Source organism: Canis lupus, chromosome 1 (genome assembly GCF_011100685.1).
Source record: "Canis lupus familiaris isolate Mischka breed German Shepherd chromosome 1, alternate assembly UU_Cfam_GSD_1.0, whole genome shotgun sequence".
NCBI classification, from domain to species: Eukaryota; Metazoa; Chordata; class Mammalia; order Carnivora; family Canidae; genus Canis; species Canis lupus.
Window position 1 is genome coordinate 85924260 of NC_049222.1, and position 18047 is coordinate 85942306.

Genomic DNA, 18047 nt, shown 5'->3' on the forward strand with positions numbered 1-18047 from the left:
AAAAAAAAAAAACAGAAGTGAATCAGCTGTATAGGCAGAACATTAAATCATAGTACAATTTTCTAAATGTGTTTTTCTTACAGTTTGCCAACTTTTAGAAATTCTTGAATGTTCATTGTTAAGTGTAAGATGCCATCATTCGCTCTAAATCTTTTCAACATGAGAATTGATAGCACTGTTTTCTAATTCTATTTTCTGTCCATCATCTCCAAAATATTCTCTTGAACCAAAGGGAAAAAAGAATTCAGACTTATGTACAGCAGTGCCGTGAGCATGAGAATGTAAAATGTGGACTGTTCACCCCAAAATAGTTTGCTAATGAAAATAGCCAGACTTTTGAGTCACTCCCCATTATTGGCTTTTATTTATAGAGTTCTGTGCTGTTACTCAGGGAAAACAGGGGTGATGAGAAGGCAAATAAACTGCTAAGCAAAATATATTAAGAATATATGTGAAATTCGAGCAGAATTTGAAATTGAGCTGTGCTGATACTTCTTGCAAGGTCACTGTATGGTGAAACCATAATTCTTTTTCTGGTAATTAAGCTGACCCAAGAGGACTCACAGCCAGGAGCTCTAATCCAGGGAGAATACATTTAGAAAAGGAGAATGAAATGTATAAATGGATCTAATGCATCTCAATCTACCAACTGCAATTCCAGTGAGGATACAATCCCATGAGCACACCACAGAACAGAATAACATGACCATTACAGATGGCCCAGGGATATAGCCTAATATTTATTCATGGAATATTCTGGTGGGCAATGGCATTGAAGAAACAATTTGGAAAGCTAAATGTAACCGGAAAAAATAATAAATAAATAAATACCCCCAAGCTAAGTTTTCCTTATTAACCTCCTAGTTCCCCTTATTCTATTTAACAGTCATACCTCAACCATCCAAGGAAACTTCAGGTATTTTGAACTCCAAAATGCTAATTCTTTACCGATCATTATGAATTATTTATGAGGCCAAAGATTTTGGAATAACTTCACTTTTCCAGTGTAGTCCAACTAGCCTAAAAATTCTTTTGAAGGATCACACTGCTTTTGCTGAGCAACCTGGACCTTCTGCATGTCCAGAAAGAGGCAGAGTCAGCAAGAGAAGTTTGTCACCCTGGATCTTTTGGCAGAGTAGGATGGGAGTGTTTCTGGTTTGACCGGGACATCATCCAACCCTGAATAAGACTATAGTTTTGAGGAGGTGCCATGTTATCAGTGGATCCATGTTCAAGAGTCTCCCCACAGCTGCTTCACGTTAAAGAGATACATCTCAATGCTAAGGCCCCTGGATGTTTGCACTCCTTGATCTGAGAATCCAAGCTTGGAGTGGACCAGCAGTAGGGATTCGCCAGAGGTGGTGGATATCATTTAATGAAGAAGTTAGTAGGTGCAGTCGAACTTCATTCTGTGTGTGTGGTGTGTGCTGAAGTTTAAGAAGAGGCTGGAAAAACCTAAAGCTAGATTGGATACTCATGCTTGCTCGATACCATGAATGTTGCTAAGGAAATGAGAAGGGTGTGCATAATAAAACTGCTGGTTGAGAAAGATATGAGTGGAACTGCACAGTGAGCTGATAGTGGGATTTCTGGGAAAGAAATATGGCAATTTCTTCTGAGCAAAAAAAAAAAAAGACAATATAGCAGGGAAATACATAGTTTTCAACTTAAGAATGCCTCAGAATCATTTTGGGGGGCTTAATAAAATACAAGTTTCTGGACCCTATCCCCAAAGAAATTGAATAGGTCTGAGATGGCACCCAAGTATTTGTATTTCTTACAGGTCCCAGATCAGGCTGATTCTGTTCTCCCAGGCACCCCACTTTTTCAAGTCACGAGGCTGTTGATGCTGGCAGATTGAAGGTTGAACCCCCAAGCTGCCATTGCCTGCTTGGGAGCTTTTAGAGATATGACCCAGACTCTCTAAATATTGGTTTTCTCATCCTTAGATGAAGACAGTGATGTGTACTTCATGAGTGTGTTGTGGAGATTAAATGAAAGAACATATTTAAAGCACCTGAGACACAGCAGGAACTTTATAAATACTTCCATTTTCTCCCTTTCTGGAGGCAGAGGTAGAGGAAACAGAATCATGACCCAGGCGGGGATCCAGGAGACAGGGCAGGGCGCTGCATGCCTAGAACCTAGAGCAGGGTTGCCCAAACCCGGGCAGGCAGCAGAATCAACTGGGGTGCCATTTAGAGGTGGAGATCTTGGGGTGCCAGGGTGGCTCATTTGGATAAGCATCTGTCTGCCTTCAGCTCAGGTCCTGATCCCAGGGTCTAGGGATCCGTACCTGAGTTGGGCTTCCTGCTCAGCATGGAGCCTACCTCGCCCTCTGCCGCTCCCCCTGCTCATGCTCTCTCTCTCTCTCTCTCAAATAAATACATAAATACATACATACATAAATAAATAAATAAATAAATAAATAAATAAATAAATAAATAGAAAAGGACATGTCTGAGCCTATCCTCCAGTCAAAGGACTGAGCAGAGTCCATGGGCTGGCCTGGTGCCTGGGGGAATCTGAGGGTGGCCAGGATGGAGCCCTGTGACATACAGAAATGAGAGTCAGATATTTCCAAGGCAGAGTCGTAGACAGCAGACACCAAGCTGGTGGCTTCAGAAAACTAGAAAGACAGCACTGCAAACTCAAGGCCAGTAAGAGGGTGAGGAGAAGCCAGAGAATGCACCTTACAGAGAAAACAGGGCAGCTGTGAAAGGACCCCTCTGAGCATGTGCTTAGGTGATCAAAGGGACCTAAGCAGAGGACGGGTGCCCAGGTGGCTCAGTTGGTTGAACATCTGCCTTGGGCTTAGGTCCTGATCCCAGAGTCCTGGAATGGAGCCCTGCATGGGGCTCTCTGCTCAGCGGGGAGTCTGCATCTCCCTCTCCCTCTGCCCCTCCCTCCAGCTTGTGCGCTCTCTCTTTCTTGGTCTCTCTCGCTTGCTATCTCTCTCTCTCTCTCTCAAATAATTAAGTAAAATCTTAAAAAATAAAATAAAATGCAGATGAACAGACTGTAAATAATGCCTAAATATACATGTGAAGACAACTCCTTGCCCTAGAGAAAGGCTCCGCTCTGTGACCAAATGGATTGTTGATTTCTCAGTGAGGACAACGTAGGACAAAGAGGTGAAAAGGAAGGGAAAAAAATGCCAGAAACCCTAGATCCATGCACTGCAGTCCCCAAGTTGGGCCTGCCCTCCCCAGATCAATTCCAATCGTGGAAAGTGGAAAATTGCCCACCAAACCACATCAACAGGAACTATGATCAGAAGAGTTTTCTATTCTGGGCTACCTTCCTCATTCTATTATTTTCCTAGGTCCCCAGGCACCACACAAGTGTGCTTCTCGGAATGCGGAATGCCGGGCTCCAGAAGGCTGCAGGTGACATGGTTTCAGTGATAAATATGAAAAATGACACTCACTATAACTCATCCTTGACTATGCCCAAGGCACATTAGCATACTTAATACTTTAAGAAAACTCCCTTATTGGAAATCCTTATTTCAACAAACACTTTTGCAGCATCCCTGCTGTTGCTGATTCCTAGGAACACGCAGTAGGAAACACCGTCCGACGGCAAAGTCTTTGGTGGCCACTCCACCCTCCTCCCTGCCCCTGTGCCAACATCTGGAACTAGAGGCTGCACTGTCTGGATGCAGAGCTGTTCAGACTCCGAAACACTTGGCGTCTGAAAGAAAACTTCTCTGGGCTTTCAGATTCACTGCCTGCAAATGGGGGAGAAGAGCATGGCCTGTTTGTCAGTTGGCTTTCATCACTGAAGTGGTTAATAAGTAGACATACTTTTAATAACAGGGGCATGCCTGCAAGGCATTGGGAAGATCAGAACAGACACACACACATACACAGGCATAAGGTAGAGAGAAATTATCAGTGTTAAAGAGAAAATGACACAGTCAACGTCCTTGAAAAGGAAAATAAAATTGCAAGTGACGAAGATGAAAACACAGTATGCTGGCTGGGTGAAGGCCCGTAACTCGGCTGGCATGTTTTCCAGCAAGCTAATACTCCCCCCACCACCTCCCCCCCAGCTCCTTGGAATTCCAGCTTGTAAATATATTTATAGCTGCTCAGATACAATATGCCGGATGCTAAAAAAAAAAAAAAAATCCACTTAGTCATTGTTCCTGGTGAACCAGTTTTGCAAGAGTTAACCTAATCCTTTGCACGAAGCTGAGTTTTCCAAAAGCTTGAGCAAGGAGGAGCCAGCCCTGTGCTTTGCCTAGAGGTTAGCTGATTTCCATCAGGCCGGTACAGAGACTAAGATATGATTTACTTACAGGGCGAACTGTTTTTGATCTAACTAGGATTGGAGGCAATACACGGTGTCCTGGCCCAAACCTGTGCTAATTGACACCTCTCCCATTTATGCAATCACACTGAGAGCCCTGAGAGCTTCTGGTTTCTTGTCCCTTTGCTCCCCCCATCCCGTTGGGCCCAAGCCCAGCAACCTGCTAAAGTGCCAGTTTCCAAAGCAGTTGTGCAACTTTTCATATCGACTGCCTGAGTGATTAAAGAATTTGAAAGCAATTCATCTAAAAGGGACTCCCCTTGAAAGTAAGCCGCCTGAGGTTGGGAATGAAGGCAGCTCTGCAATTTCTAAGAGGAGGCCCAGGGGGCAGAGATGTTACTGGAAAAGGGGCAATCAGAGGCCATACCAGGGGCCTGGGGTGGAAATGTTAGTGGCATAATAAACACAATATTTATCCTTAGATGATGTCCTAGGGGAAAATTACAAAGATTTTTTTTTTTTTTTCTGAGAATAATTTTGATAAGACTGAGAAAAATCCCAACCACCCATATTACAGATTCAGACGGCAAGGCTGCTGAGCAGAGCATGTTCCAGGAGGTAGCAACTGGAGGAGCAAGAGCCTGGCTGAGCCTATCAAACTATCTTTGATGCTGGAGAGGAAAACAGAGACTGATTCATCTTGACACCCTGGCTCTTAGCAGAGTCATCGGCGCAGCCCAGAGATCTACGTGTCTGTGGGTGCAAAGGGGCACCGAGCATTGCAAGGAGGGAGGGGAACCCTAGAGGCTTCTAGAACCAGGAAGGACGGGAAAGAAGCAAGAACCCAAGGAAGAGGGGCCAGAGACAGAGGTGGGAGAGGACAGAGGGGAAGGAGAGAGAAGAGAGAGGAAGGATGACACATTTGGCACGCGAGCTGAGATTATTCAAGATATTTACGGGGCTTCTCAGAGTTTAAGTGTATTTTTACCCTCTTGGCCAAACACTGTAGTTGTCAGAGCGTAATACGATCACAGTTCTTGCCCTGGGAAACTCGACTTCTTTTTTCCTGGTTTTAAGATGCTTTCTAGAAGCGATTTAATGCAGCCTGCTTTGACGTCTTAATGCAGATTCTGCCGCAGGGCTCAAGTGGTGCCCTCCCTTTGGGCGCAAAGGAAATCTGCCTTCCTTTCGCAGGCTTCACCATCGAAAACGTTTCCCCGGGTACCTTCCCCTCACGAGTTATTTCCGTGCTGCCAAACTCCGGTTTGGTTGATGGGAAGATAGTGTGAGTCCAGTTTTAATCGCCCCCGCCCCCTTGCCTGACTCAGAGATACCAATCAGAAACGAATGTTTTACAGCTCTGTCATTTCCACTCTGGGGAAGAAAAATGTCACAAGTCCCGGGTTGTGAAGTCACAGGACAGGCCAGAGAGAGACCAGAGCAAGGACAAGGGCCACCCTGAAGGCTGCTGTGACCCCCCACACCCTTCTAATATAAGGCTCCTTTGTTTCGGCGAGTGCTGCCTTCTGGGCAGGAATGGGCCAATAAAAGGCAAACCATCTGTGCATGTGCTGCTCTCAGATGTCCACAAAAATCCCCATAGTTGTTACCTTCTGGGAAGCTCAGAATATTGTCATTGTTCCCAATCCTTGTTCCAAAAATTTGCAAATCTAAGAGCCTGGTATTGAGTTTTTAAACCTCATCTACTATGGTGGAATAATAATGTAAGCAAGACGATACGCGTGAAGCCATCGTGTGAGTGTGTTATTATTTATCTCCTTCTGAGTAGAGAGGTGGAGGTGAAAGGGAGGTCAGGGTGGGGCCTGGGAGGGAGAGCCTGGTCAGAGGAAGGACATGAGCCTCAAGGCAGTTGGCGGTGGCTCTTTTCACCACATCCAACTCCAGCCACTAAAATCACTCCACAAGGCCACAGGGGCACTGTGCTAAGTTGGAGGGACCAAGTAGCACCGGTCCTGTCTTTCTAGGAGTCTGAGCTGTAGAGTGGAGACAGGTAAGTGAGCAGTTTCAATGAGTGAGTAATCCCAGCAATGGAAGGTGAACAATCATGGAAGAGTTCATCTTCCCTATGAATGTGACTGGGCTAAGTAATTCCCAGGCAGATGGTAAAACGTTATTTCTGGGTGTTCTGTGAAGATGTTTCTGGAAAAGATAAGCATTTGCACTGGTAGATTGAGTAAAGAAGACTGGTCTTTCTAGTGCACCCCTGTGGAGGGGCCTCCGTAGAGCAAAAATTTGCAGGGAGCAGGGTAAATTTGCTCTCTCTGAGCTGAAATATCCAACTTCTGCCCTCCAACCTCAGCTTCCTTGGTTCTTGGCCCTTCAGACTCTGACTGAATTACACCACTGGCTTTCTTGGTTCACTTCTTGGCCTCCATCATTGCATGAGCCAATTCCTACAATAAATCTTTTATTTATCAACTTTATCCACTGGTTCTGTTTCTTCAAGAAAATCCTGACCAGCACATAGGGAGATATGGGAGTATATGTATGAACTCTAGAAGTGGTGAGTGGTCAGAGGAAGTGACTTCTGAAGGAAGGTTTACCTTTGGTGTTCCTCACACTTCTCATCACCTCTCCAGAGCAAGAATGGTAGGGAAAGTGACAAGGAAATAAACATTATCCACTTTGAATTCACTTGGCATGGTGTCCAGTACAGGCTACCTATGGTTGGCAGATGACCTTTTACAATCCACCTATGAGTGGGTAAGTTTTCCAGTCGAGTTTCCCAAGTGATTCTTTTTTATTGGAGGAAAGAGTGATACTAAAGTTTCTTGTTAAAGGAAACATTGCTTGAAAATGGGTTATCAACTCTATCTGGGTTGATTGTGGCTAAGGAAAATTTTCAGCTGGAAAGCAGTCCAAAGGACCACAGCCTCTGCAGCGGGAGCCATCTCTGTAACAAGGCTCAGATAATTGCTCCGCATCTCTGTTACCACCATAGCACTTTTGAGCCAAAGGTCAGTCGGGATGGCTGCTCATACTGAAGCACTCAGCAGCTTGGGCACCCATTGAATGAACATCTCTCAACACACTTTCCTATCTATTTTCCTTAACCATCTGTACTGGAGGAGACCCTGCTCACAGCTCTCCCTGTTCTCTAACTGGTCCCCAATATGTCATCTCGAAATTGCTTTGTTTCCAAGGAACACCCATATGAGGCACAGAGCATGACTATGGCTTAATCAAAACAGAAAAAAAAAAAAAAAAAGAGAGAGAGAGAGAGAGAGAAAGATAAAAAGATAAAAAGAGAGAAGGTCTGAAAAGTAAGCATTGGACATAAATACCACTAAAATGTTGCAGAGACAGAAATTCTAATTAAAGGGAGTTGAAAGAGTGATTTCTTTTTTTCTGAGAAATATTTAGGATCATTGTAAACCATACAAAGGAGTAAAAGACCAGCCACTTTGGGAAACTATTACCTGCTTCCTTAATGGCTTAAAGTGAGTGAGGTATGTTCTCTTCCAAGGTCTACACACAGGCTTTAGCAATAGTGTCCCCTTGGTCCTTTGATCTGTGTCCCTGTGGTGGGTAGAAATGCTGGTATAGCATGCCAATGTCATCATGTACTATGAGGCCATTCGTGGGTGGTAGATTTTGAGGTTGTGCATTCATTCTACCTCCTCTTATTCTAAAATCCCTATTTACAGAAGGACACACTGCCCATCTACCTACATCACCCTTCTTTATCCTGAATAGGCTTCATTCTCTGCAATTTATATTTAAACAGATGTGACATTTAAAATTCTGTGTATAAGGGTTTAAAGGTGGAACAGGTGTCCTAAAAGTGAAGTATCTGAGAGAAAGAACAGTTCGATGGGCTATGACTAGACACAAATAAAGTGGGTAAAAATTATGAACAGAAAATTCGTGAGAGGAAATCCAAAATGCTAATAAACCTGTGGAAAAAATGTTCAATGTTGCTAGTTATCAAGGGAAATATCTACTTAAGCAATAATGAGACACAACAATAGTCTGGGTTCTCCAGAGAAACAGAACCAACAGAAATATGTAGATAGATATAGGTATAAAATAATTGGCTTATGCAGCTGTGGAAGCCAAGAAGTCCCAAGTGTGATAGTCATCAGGTTAGAGACCCAAAAAAGCTACTGGTCAGTTCTAGTCTGAGTCACAAAGCCTGAGAACCAGGAAAGCCAATTATGTAACTTCTAGCCCAAGTCCTATTGGGAAGGCGAGAGAAGACCTATGTCCCCATTGGAAGATAATCAAGCATGGAGAGAGGATTCTCCTTCATTCTTCCTTTAACCTGGATGAGGTCCACCCCCACTGGAAGAAGCATTTTATTATCAATTCAAATACTAATATCACCCAGAAACACTTTCACAGACACATTCAATATAACATTTAACCAAATATCTGGGCACCCTGTGGCCTAGTCCAGTTGACACATAAAAATAACCATCACAGATACTATTTCATAACCCCTAATTTTTCAGCTAAAAACAAAAACAAAAACAAAAACAAAAACAAGCTTTGGCCAAAAATGAAAGGAATTAGAAGAATATACACATTTCTTGTGGGAATCTGAGATAGTATTACCTGTTTGGAAAGCCATTTGCCAATCTCTAGTATAGCTGAATGTGGGCATATCCCATAGTCCCACTTTTATGAAAGACTTTCATATTTCTACAAGGCCAGATGTTCAAGGATACATTTTATAGCATTATTGATAATACTAAGAAATGTGGGGTTGTGTATCATAGAGCAGATTTAAAAAAAAAAAAGTAAACTTAATTTACACAAAGCAACGTGATAAATCTCAAAAATATGTTACATTTAAAGAAAACTGAAAAATGATGCATATAGTATGATACCATGAATGTAAACATTTAATGAAAGTAATAGACTAATAGAAAATATCACTAAATATATTTTTCTGGATAGATACATATGTAGAGAGTTATTTCAAAAACAAGCATGCATAAGGCTGATTGACACCAACTTCAGGATAGTGCAAACCTCTGGAATATAGAAAAGAAGACAGAAAGAACGTGGGTGGGGGTGGGAGGGAGAGAGAAGTGATAGCAATTGGGTGATTTGGCTGGAACTGAAATTTTACTTACAAAAAAAAAGGAGATTTGGCAGCTTGCTGATTTCTCTTAAATCTAAGAGCTGAGTATATAGGTGTTATGTTATTTTTCTCTACTTGTATGAATATTTGAAATTTTCCAAATTAAAAATAGAGTAAATGAATTAAAAAGCAGTATTGTAGTAAGGTCCCATAAAATATAATGAGTGATTAAATAAGAGGATAAAGGAGTGCTTGGGTGGCTCAGTCGGTTAAGCATCTGCCTTCAGCTCAGGTCATGATCCCAGGGTCCTGGGATCGAGTCCCCCATTGGGCTTCCTACTCAGCAGGCAGCTTGCTTCTCCCTCTCCCTCTGCCTTCTGCTCCTCCTGCTTGTGCTCTCTCTCTCTCTCTGTTAAGTAAAAACAAACAAACAAACAAATAAATAAATAAAAACATAAAAAGATATACACTAAAACAATCTGGAAGACTGTAGATCAAACTATTAGTACTAGTTATCTCTGGAAGACTGGAAGACGCATTTAGGAGTTTTATACTCTACTTTCTAAATTTTCGTTTTGTTTGAACTTTTGCCATGATTTTGGATTACCTACACAATGAGAACAACCAGCCAACATGTTGAAAAGGGTTAGAGAAGATAAAGATGTACAGAGATTTACATTTAGGCCCTTACTCAAAAAAAAAAAAAATCACCCTTTGGACCCCCACCCCTTGGTGTCATTTTTCCAAGAGTAGGCCAGAGGAAAGAAGGAATGCGTTTATATTCTTAGAAGCCAATAACTAGCTAAACCCCAATTTTGCAATTATGCAACACCAGCTGCCATTTCTGAACATTCACAAAGAGCTAAAAAAAGGGCTCATTATGTTCCTCTGAAATCTGCTCCTCATCCTGTATTCTCTGTATGGATGAATGTTGCCACTAGGCTCACCCAGTCCAATCAATTCTACCACCTTCGTAACTTCTGTGCCCCATCCCCCACTCTTGTCTCAATGCCCCCACTTTAGTCCAAATCATCTCACTGATAGTCTTTCTCTCCTGCCTTAGGGCTTAACTCTTGGAATCATGCAGCAAACAGGACTCAGGTCAATCAACCTTTTATTTGATCCTATAAATCCCTTCCTCAATTAGTTACTTCCACAAAATGTGCCCATGTTTCTCATTACTGACAAGGTAAGATGCCAACTCTTCAGCGCTCCTTCAAAGTTCTCACGCCCTTTACGGGCTTGCTCCCACTTACCTCCGGGCTGACCGCTTTCCAGGCACACCTCAGCCTCTAATATCTCTGCTGTTACCTGTGGCCTCCTGGACCTCACTTCGCGGTTTCTTCAAAGGCTCTATGGTTTTGCTTCCTCTGCCTGTCATGCCCCGCCCTCTCCACCTGAGGAGCAGGACATCTATACCTGTAAGCTCAGCGCAGCCCACACGCATGCGTGCACTCACCTGGCAACTTGGTTCCAGCGCTTAGCTCTTTTCACTGCCCCCTCCCACTCTTGTTTTATGGATTGAATAATTCTCCAATTATCTCTGGGTATATTGAATAGAAGCTGTTGGTTTTAATTATTTATTTATTTCTAGTTCATGTCTGTGTTTCTCAAATTACTTCCATCTTCACAAGGATCCATCCGTTTTTCTAGAATCACCTTATCATATTGCTGGTTTCCCAAACATGTCCAATGATTCTACATCCCACTGTTCAGTTTACCTTTCATTTAAAAAAATTGTTTTAGAATCTTATTTGCTGATAATGTCCCTTCCTTTATCTTTGCTGTAGAGGTTTACTTCATTTTGTACATCTACACCTTTATTTCAGGTGTAGGGAAACACAATTCGTATCTATAAATGTCTGGTCCACCAGCTTGGGTCAGAAAACCAGCCAACCATTCTAGAATCCACTCAGTCAACAGACCTTTCCTAATAATGAAAAATAAGCAAACATAAATTCCTCAAGACCCAAAATATTTAAGAATATAAGTCAACTGTATTGTAGTTAAGCAATAATTATTTATAATAAAAAATAAATAATTATTTATAATAACTCTGAAGCTGCAGTGTAAGCTTTTTTGAGGAAAAGGCTACACTCACATCTTTGAAGCACAGTGCCTAACACAGTGCTTGACCAATAGCAGGGTTCCATAAATAGTTGTTGAATGAAAACAGCATTAATAGACGTTCTAGAAACTATCCTCTTCTTTCTTTTGTTGTGGACATATCTATATTAGAATATTGTTCTAATCTAGCTTCCGTTTTAGCTGGGAGGTGGAGAAATTAAATCAAAACAACAATACAAGAAGCATGTTTGGAGTAGAAATTCCTACTTCTCTTGTATTAAGGAATTTATTTTCTCAATAGGTGAAGCTTTGTGACTGAGCATAGGGCAGAAGGGAGAACATTGAAGAGGGAAATTCAGTTTGTGGGTTTAAGAAGAAGTGGAGGAATAAGCAGTAAATTTGAGAAAAAGAGCTGCCACAAAAATCCAACCCATTTTTACCTGGGACATCCTGAGCATTTCTCCTTTTCCAACAAAAATTCCCAAAGAAATAATAATTAATGGGAACCCCATACCCTCTGCTTCCCCTCCCATACTTCCACCTTCTTGTAGGTTTTTAACCCCAAACTCAATAGTTACAGTCCACAAATATGGAAATTTGGCCAAAGTGTACATTTAATGTATGTAATAACACTAAATCTAGGACAAGGATGTCCAGGAGATTACAATCACATTCCAGACCCCCAGAATAAAGCCTTGACTAATGAGTAAAGTTTCAAGAGGCATAACTATTTATTTGAAACAAACTGTGAGTATATAGTATCTTCACTATCTTTAGCTAGAGAGCTCTTTTCTGGGTGGTGTGAAATAGCCATGTATTCCTTCCACAGAGGGAAGAAAACTAGACTAAAATACTAGCAGCAGGTCAGAGAGAAGTGGATGGAATCCATTTGAAAGATATGTCTGTGGCAGAATCAACAAAATCAGGGAAAGGAACCTAAAGCCAGGGATACCTGGGTGGCTCAGTGGTTGAGCATCTGCCTTCATCTCAGGTGGTGATGCTGGGGTCCTGGGATTGAGTCCCGCATCCGGCTCCCCACAGGGAGCGTGCTTCTGCCTCTGTCTGTGTCTCTGCCTCTCTCTGTGTGTCTATCAGGAATTAAAAAACAAACAAACAAAAAAACAAACAAAAAAACTAAAGCTGCATGCTAAATAAGCTTCTTTTTCAGAGTTCAAGGGCTGCCAAATGGTCAGCTATTCACAGTGGGGTCTCCTTGTAGGCTCTTCCTGTTTATAACCTGTTTCTCCTTCACTCCTCTCATGGTTGAGTCTCCCCTCTCCACCCCAAAGATTGGTTTCTCATCTTCCCTTCTCGCCTCCCCAATTCTTCTCATAGCTCAAAGCAAAGTGGCTCCTTATGGAGCTTGAGACCTTCCATAGATAAGACTTCTCAGGGACTTTGGAAGAATTAAGTGCAGATGAGGGAGTAGACAAGGGATTTTCCAGGCAACTGGTCTCTTTTAAGACCTTACCTCCAGTGGAAGTCAGTCTGGTCTCTTGATTTATCCTACAGATGATCCATCAGTCACTATCAAAATAATTGCATAGTGGTACATGGACACACAAAGGGTTCAAATGCCCACACACAACTCCAAAGGGCAATATTAGTTCTCAACGAGAGACACTCTAAAATGACAAAGTAAGAGTGCAGCATTCTCCTAACTACCTCACAGTTTGTGAGTCACCTCTCTTCTACAGGAGTCAGTGTTTTATTCCCTCCCAGCTTTTGAGTAGAACTTCTTTTGCTTAGGCAGCAATAAGAGGACCTATTGCCAAACTTAGATAGTGCACCTCTCCATGGTCACTATTCAAAGCTTTGAGATTTCTTGTCCTAAAGACTTTATGAAACTCTTCCTCAAAGTTTCCTCATCCATCAGTAACAGGTAGGGTGCCTGGGCGGCTCAGTAGGTTGAGCCTCCAACTCCTTTTTTTTTTTTTTTCTTAAGTTTTTATTTATTTATTCACGAGAGACACAGAGAGAGGCAGAGACACAGGCAGAGGGAGAAACAGGCTTCATGCAGGGAGCCTGACGTGGGACTCCATCCCCGGTCTCCAGGATCACGCCCGGGGCTGAAGCCCTAAACCGCTGAGCCCCCCGGGGCTGCCTGAGCCTCCAACTCTTAATTTCAGCTCAGGTCATGATCTCAGGGTCATGAGATCCAGCCCCACATCAGGCACAGCGCTCATCCGGGAATCTGCTTGAGGTTTTCCTTCTCCCTCTGCCCCTCCCCCAACTCTCTCTCTCTCTCTCTGAAAACAAGTAAATAAATATTTTTTAAAAAATAAAACAGGGCAGCCTGAGTGGCTCAGCGGTTTAGCACCGCCTTCAGCCCAGGGCATGATCCTGGAGACCCAGAATCGAATCCCGCATCCGGCTCCCTGCATGGAGCCTGCTTCTCCCTCTGCCTGTGTCTCTGCCTCTCTCTCTGTGTGTCTCATGAATAAATAAATAAAATCTTAAAAATAATAATAATAAAATAAAAAATAAAACAAATGACAGGTAATGTGGGTTAGTTTGTTTTTCATAATCAAATTATATCGAGCACAAATATATATGTAAAAGTAGCTGACATGCAGTGAGGGTTCAAAAAAAACCTTGTATTTCTTTTTTTATTAAAGTCAGAAATCATCTAATGCAACCATTAATTTTTACAAATGAAGATGCTAAAGCACAGAGAGGGGTAAGATTTTTCCAGTCTCACAAAGTGGCAGAGTCAGAAGTAGGTGCCAAGCCTCCTGATTCTTGCTCACCATTCTTTCCATTACACCTTCTGTAGTGAAACTAAAGTATGTGTTCAAGGAGTTGGAAGCCTTTTACTGTAGAATCTGTGCCCCAAGGACACGTCTCCACTCCCCGCAATGTCGAGGCTAATGCCAGTTATGCGCAGTGTCCATGTGGTTTTTGCCTTGGATGGAAAAGTTTTTTTCCAGCACCACCTATCCTATTATTGTGTTTTGAAAGGGTAATCTGTCAGGTACATCAAACATTAAAAGCAGCGGGAACGTTCTGAGGTTGTAGTGTGTGTGTATTTTTCTCACCGATTAAATCTTCACTCCTCAGCTATCAGGCAGACGGGAGGAAAAACTGTTCCCCTCCTCCCCTAAAAGGAGAAAAGCTTTTAAAACATTTGGCAGAATCCACTATTCAGAGTGGAAAAATAAAATTTTCAGGCAACATCAGATGAGAAAGGCAAAAGAACACATGTGCTCAGGATAAAGTTTGTTTTCTCTTGGGTTAAAATATTGCTGCTTCATGATTCTAAGCTATTATCATTAGAGCCAGATTGTAGCCAACAATTTTATCAACATAATTTAATGCTTTCCCTAGGTTACCATAATCAGGAAAATATAGTGGAAGTTTTCAGCCGATCTCATCAAATCACAAAATAACTGACATTGGTGAAAATGCAATTTTTCTAAATGGCAGAGAAAAGGATTGATAGGCAAGACTCAAATTTTCTTCTTCACCCGCTGCTGATATGTGCGACTGGAGTTATCACCAGCACTTTTGATATGACCACCTAAGCAGCTGTCATCAAGGAGGGCCTGGGCTCATGGATGCCCTGCTAGCATCTCAAACTTAATACATTCAAATTAAAATCCAGTACTTTCTCCCCTCCCTCAATTTATGCTCCTTCTAGTATTCCCAATCTTAGCAAGAGCATCAGCAATCCCTGAAGACATCAACTTCTTCTTTCCCATCTCTTATCTTTCTCCCATCCCAAAGAGTCTCATAAGTCCATTTTTTTTAAAGCCCTGAAATGCCACCGTGGAATCCACTGCCACCATGTTAATGCTGATTTTCCTTGTCTCTTGATCTATTGGCACTCAGGTTTGATGAATCGGTCCCTTGGAGCCTGTTCTTATCAAAGTCTAATCTATATTTCTTATGACACCCAAATTGCTACTGTAGAATGTAAAACTAATGATGGTCTAAAACTTTCTGTGGCTCCTTGTTGTCTAATAAGGACAATTTTGCATCTAGTCTAAAAGAATGTTTTCAATCCACCCAATCCATTTCCCAACCTCCTCTCCTCAGCAACCACCACCATGACATGCAGTGGAAGCTTTGACCATGCCCAAAGTATTCACTGTTCTTTTTTTTTTCAGTTGAAGCTTTGACCATCCCCAAAGGATTCATTGTTCTCTCTTTTTTTTATGCTCTACTGTCTGCTCGTAAGTGCTACATTTGAACCTCCATTGTTGACCTGGTAACTTTCTTCTTAACCTAAAGGACTCAAATTCCACATCTCTGTCAAGTTTTGATAATCCCCAAAGACCTAGTTGAGTCTTTCTTTATATTTCCATACCACGGTTAATAAACTGTGGTAAATAATAAACAATAATAAACAAAATTATTTTGTCAATTATCCTGTTATATTATAATTATTTTTTTAGTAGGGAATTCTCTGATGGGTTAGTTTTTATCCTCCTTGTATCCCCATGTCCTAATACAATGTCTGACGCAGTAAAAGTTTGTGAATCAAACTCATTATCTAGCCCTTCTCAGGTGATGATAAATGGGACTGATTTTCATGTATAATCTTATGTAAATTTCCAGTTTTGAGAAAAATAGGCTCTTTCTCAAGGGATATACTGTGGCGCAAAGGTGTATTGCTAAATATATAAAATGTAAATTACATAAAATTATGTAAATTATGTAAGAGCACGGTTTCTGTGTATCCATCAGGTAGCAAGTTGAGTGGATCATACATCTGAACATGAGATAGAATAAACTTGGTGTATACAAGAGCTTTAAAAGTATACTATAATGTAAAGCTAGTGACCACCAAAATGCTCTTTTTTAAATTAGAACCTGCAAGATCTTTGCCTTGCTGTGTAAAAGAGGGGTATCGTCAAAGCAGGCAGTTCATCTTAGCCAAAAAGTTCATGTTCAAGGGCAATCAAGCATATAAAATGGCAGCTATAGGTGTCCTGTAGCAGTCTGAGATATAATTATTGATTAGCTTGTTTGGGACCTTTCAACATCTCCAATCTTGTGGCCAAAACATCCTGTATTTGAAAGCATGCCTAAAAGGTAGAGAAATTATTGATGCAGAATTGTGGAATATCAGTTTGAAATTGGCAGCCTGGATTTCAGTCCCAGCTCTGAACTCACTACCTCTGTTAAGTCGCATTAGGCTTCCTGACCCTCAGATTAGCCAACTCTATGAAGTAGGGCCTACTTCATAAGACTGTGGGAATTAATCAAGCTGAAAACAAGAATCTGGCTTGGAGTAAGGCCCTAGACATGTTACCTGCTGTTACTTGTTGACATCGTTGGTGTATTTATTTCTATGTTCTGTAGTGAGACTAATGTGCTAACTTCGTTTCATCAGCCTTCTCTGCCATTGCTGAGATTTCCTAAATTTATTATTTTTAAGGATTTTTAAATCTCTTTACTTGAAGGGGATAGAGAAAGAGAGCGAGAGCTCATGAGCAGAGAGGAAGGGCAAAGAGAAAGAAATAGACTCTCTGCTGAGCAGGGAGCCCAACCCAGGGCCGAAGGCAGATGCTTAACCACTTAACTGACTGAGCCATCCAGGTGTCCCCATGATCTCCTAAATTTAATAGTGTAACTTGCTTAGTTCTGGTTCCTCCACTTCCCTGAAAATCTACCACAATTCAGAGAAAAAGAGCAGAAGGATAAACACAGCTGAGTGAATGTTTCCTCTCTCTCCATGAGTTCAAAAACAAAGTCCTGTTTGTGACTATCCTGTATCGATTAGAAATACCTATTTTCTGGGAAAATCAAATCTAAGCATCTCTGGCTAATGGGTATCCCTTCAGAGGACTGATGTGATCAGAAAGATAGAACAAGAGATGCCTGAGTGGCTCAGTGGTTGAGCATCTGCCTTTGGCTCAGAGTGTGATCCCAGTCCTGGAATCGAGCCCCACATCAGGCTCCCTGCATGGAGCTTGCTTCTCCCTCTGCCGATATCTCTGCCTTTCTCTCTGTGTCTCTCATAAATAAATAAATAAAATCTTTATTAAAAAAAAAAAGATAGAAAAATAATTAACCAGTTTGCTTGGATAGTAAAGTGAAGTTTAGTTGAGGAGATGTGGTGAAACTGCAAAACACCATCTGGGGAAGCAGACAGGAGATAAACACCCAGAGGGGAGAAAATGAAAACAAGTCAATCAAAGATACTCACAAATTGAAATACCTTAGGGCAAAGGTCAGGCTGACTCAGGAGAATATTAGCTTTTATCTGACCAATGTTAAATTAACATCAATACCTAGAAATATTTATATACGCATGTGGAATTCCACAATACATCCACGCATTGCTTCCACAATCACCCATATGTACAATTTGACTCTCGAAAGTAAAGAGTAGTAACCTATGACTCATGACACAATTGTTTTCATCTAATCATCAGAGTTGGACAGTCACATATGGCAGGTATCAACACCTACCTCTTGGGGATATTGTGATAATGAGTTTCAAAAATTTTTTTCAGTTGAGGAAAGGGGGAAGCAAATCAGGGGTGGGGTTTCGTGGTTATCAGACACAACTATGATTCCTTTTCCTGTTATCCAAGATACATCAGGCCCACAGCCTCCTAACATACCTAATTATGAATGAATTGATATTCTTCAACCAATAAAAGCTTTCAGACAGTGGGACTCTTCCCTAAATTCAGCCTGAAATCAGCATGTTCCAAAATAA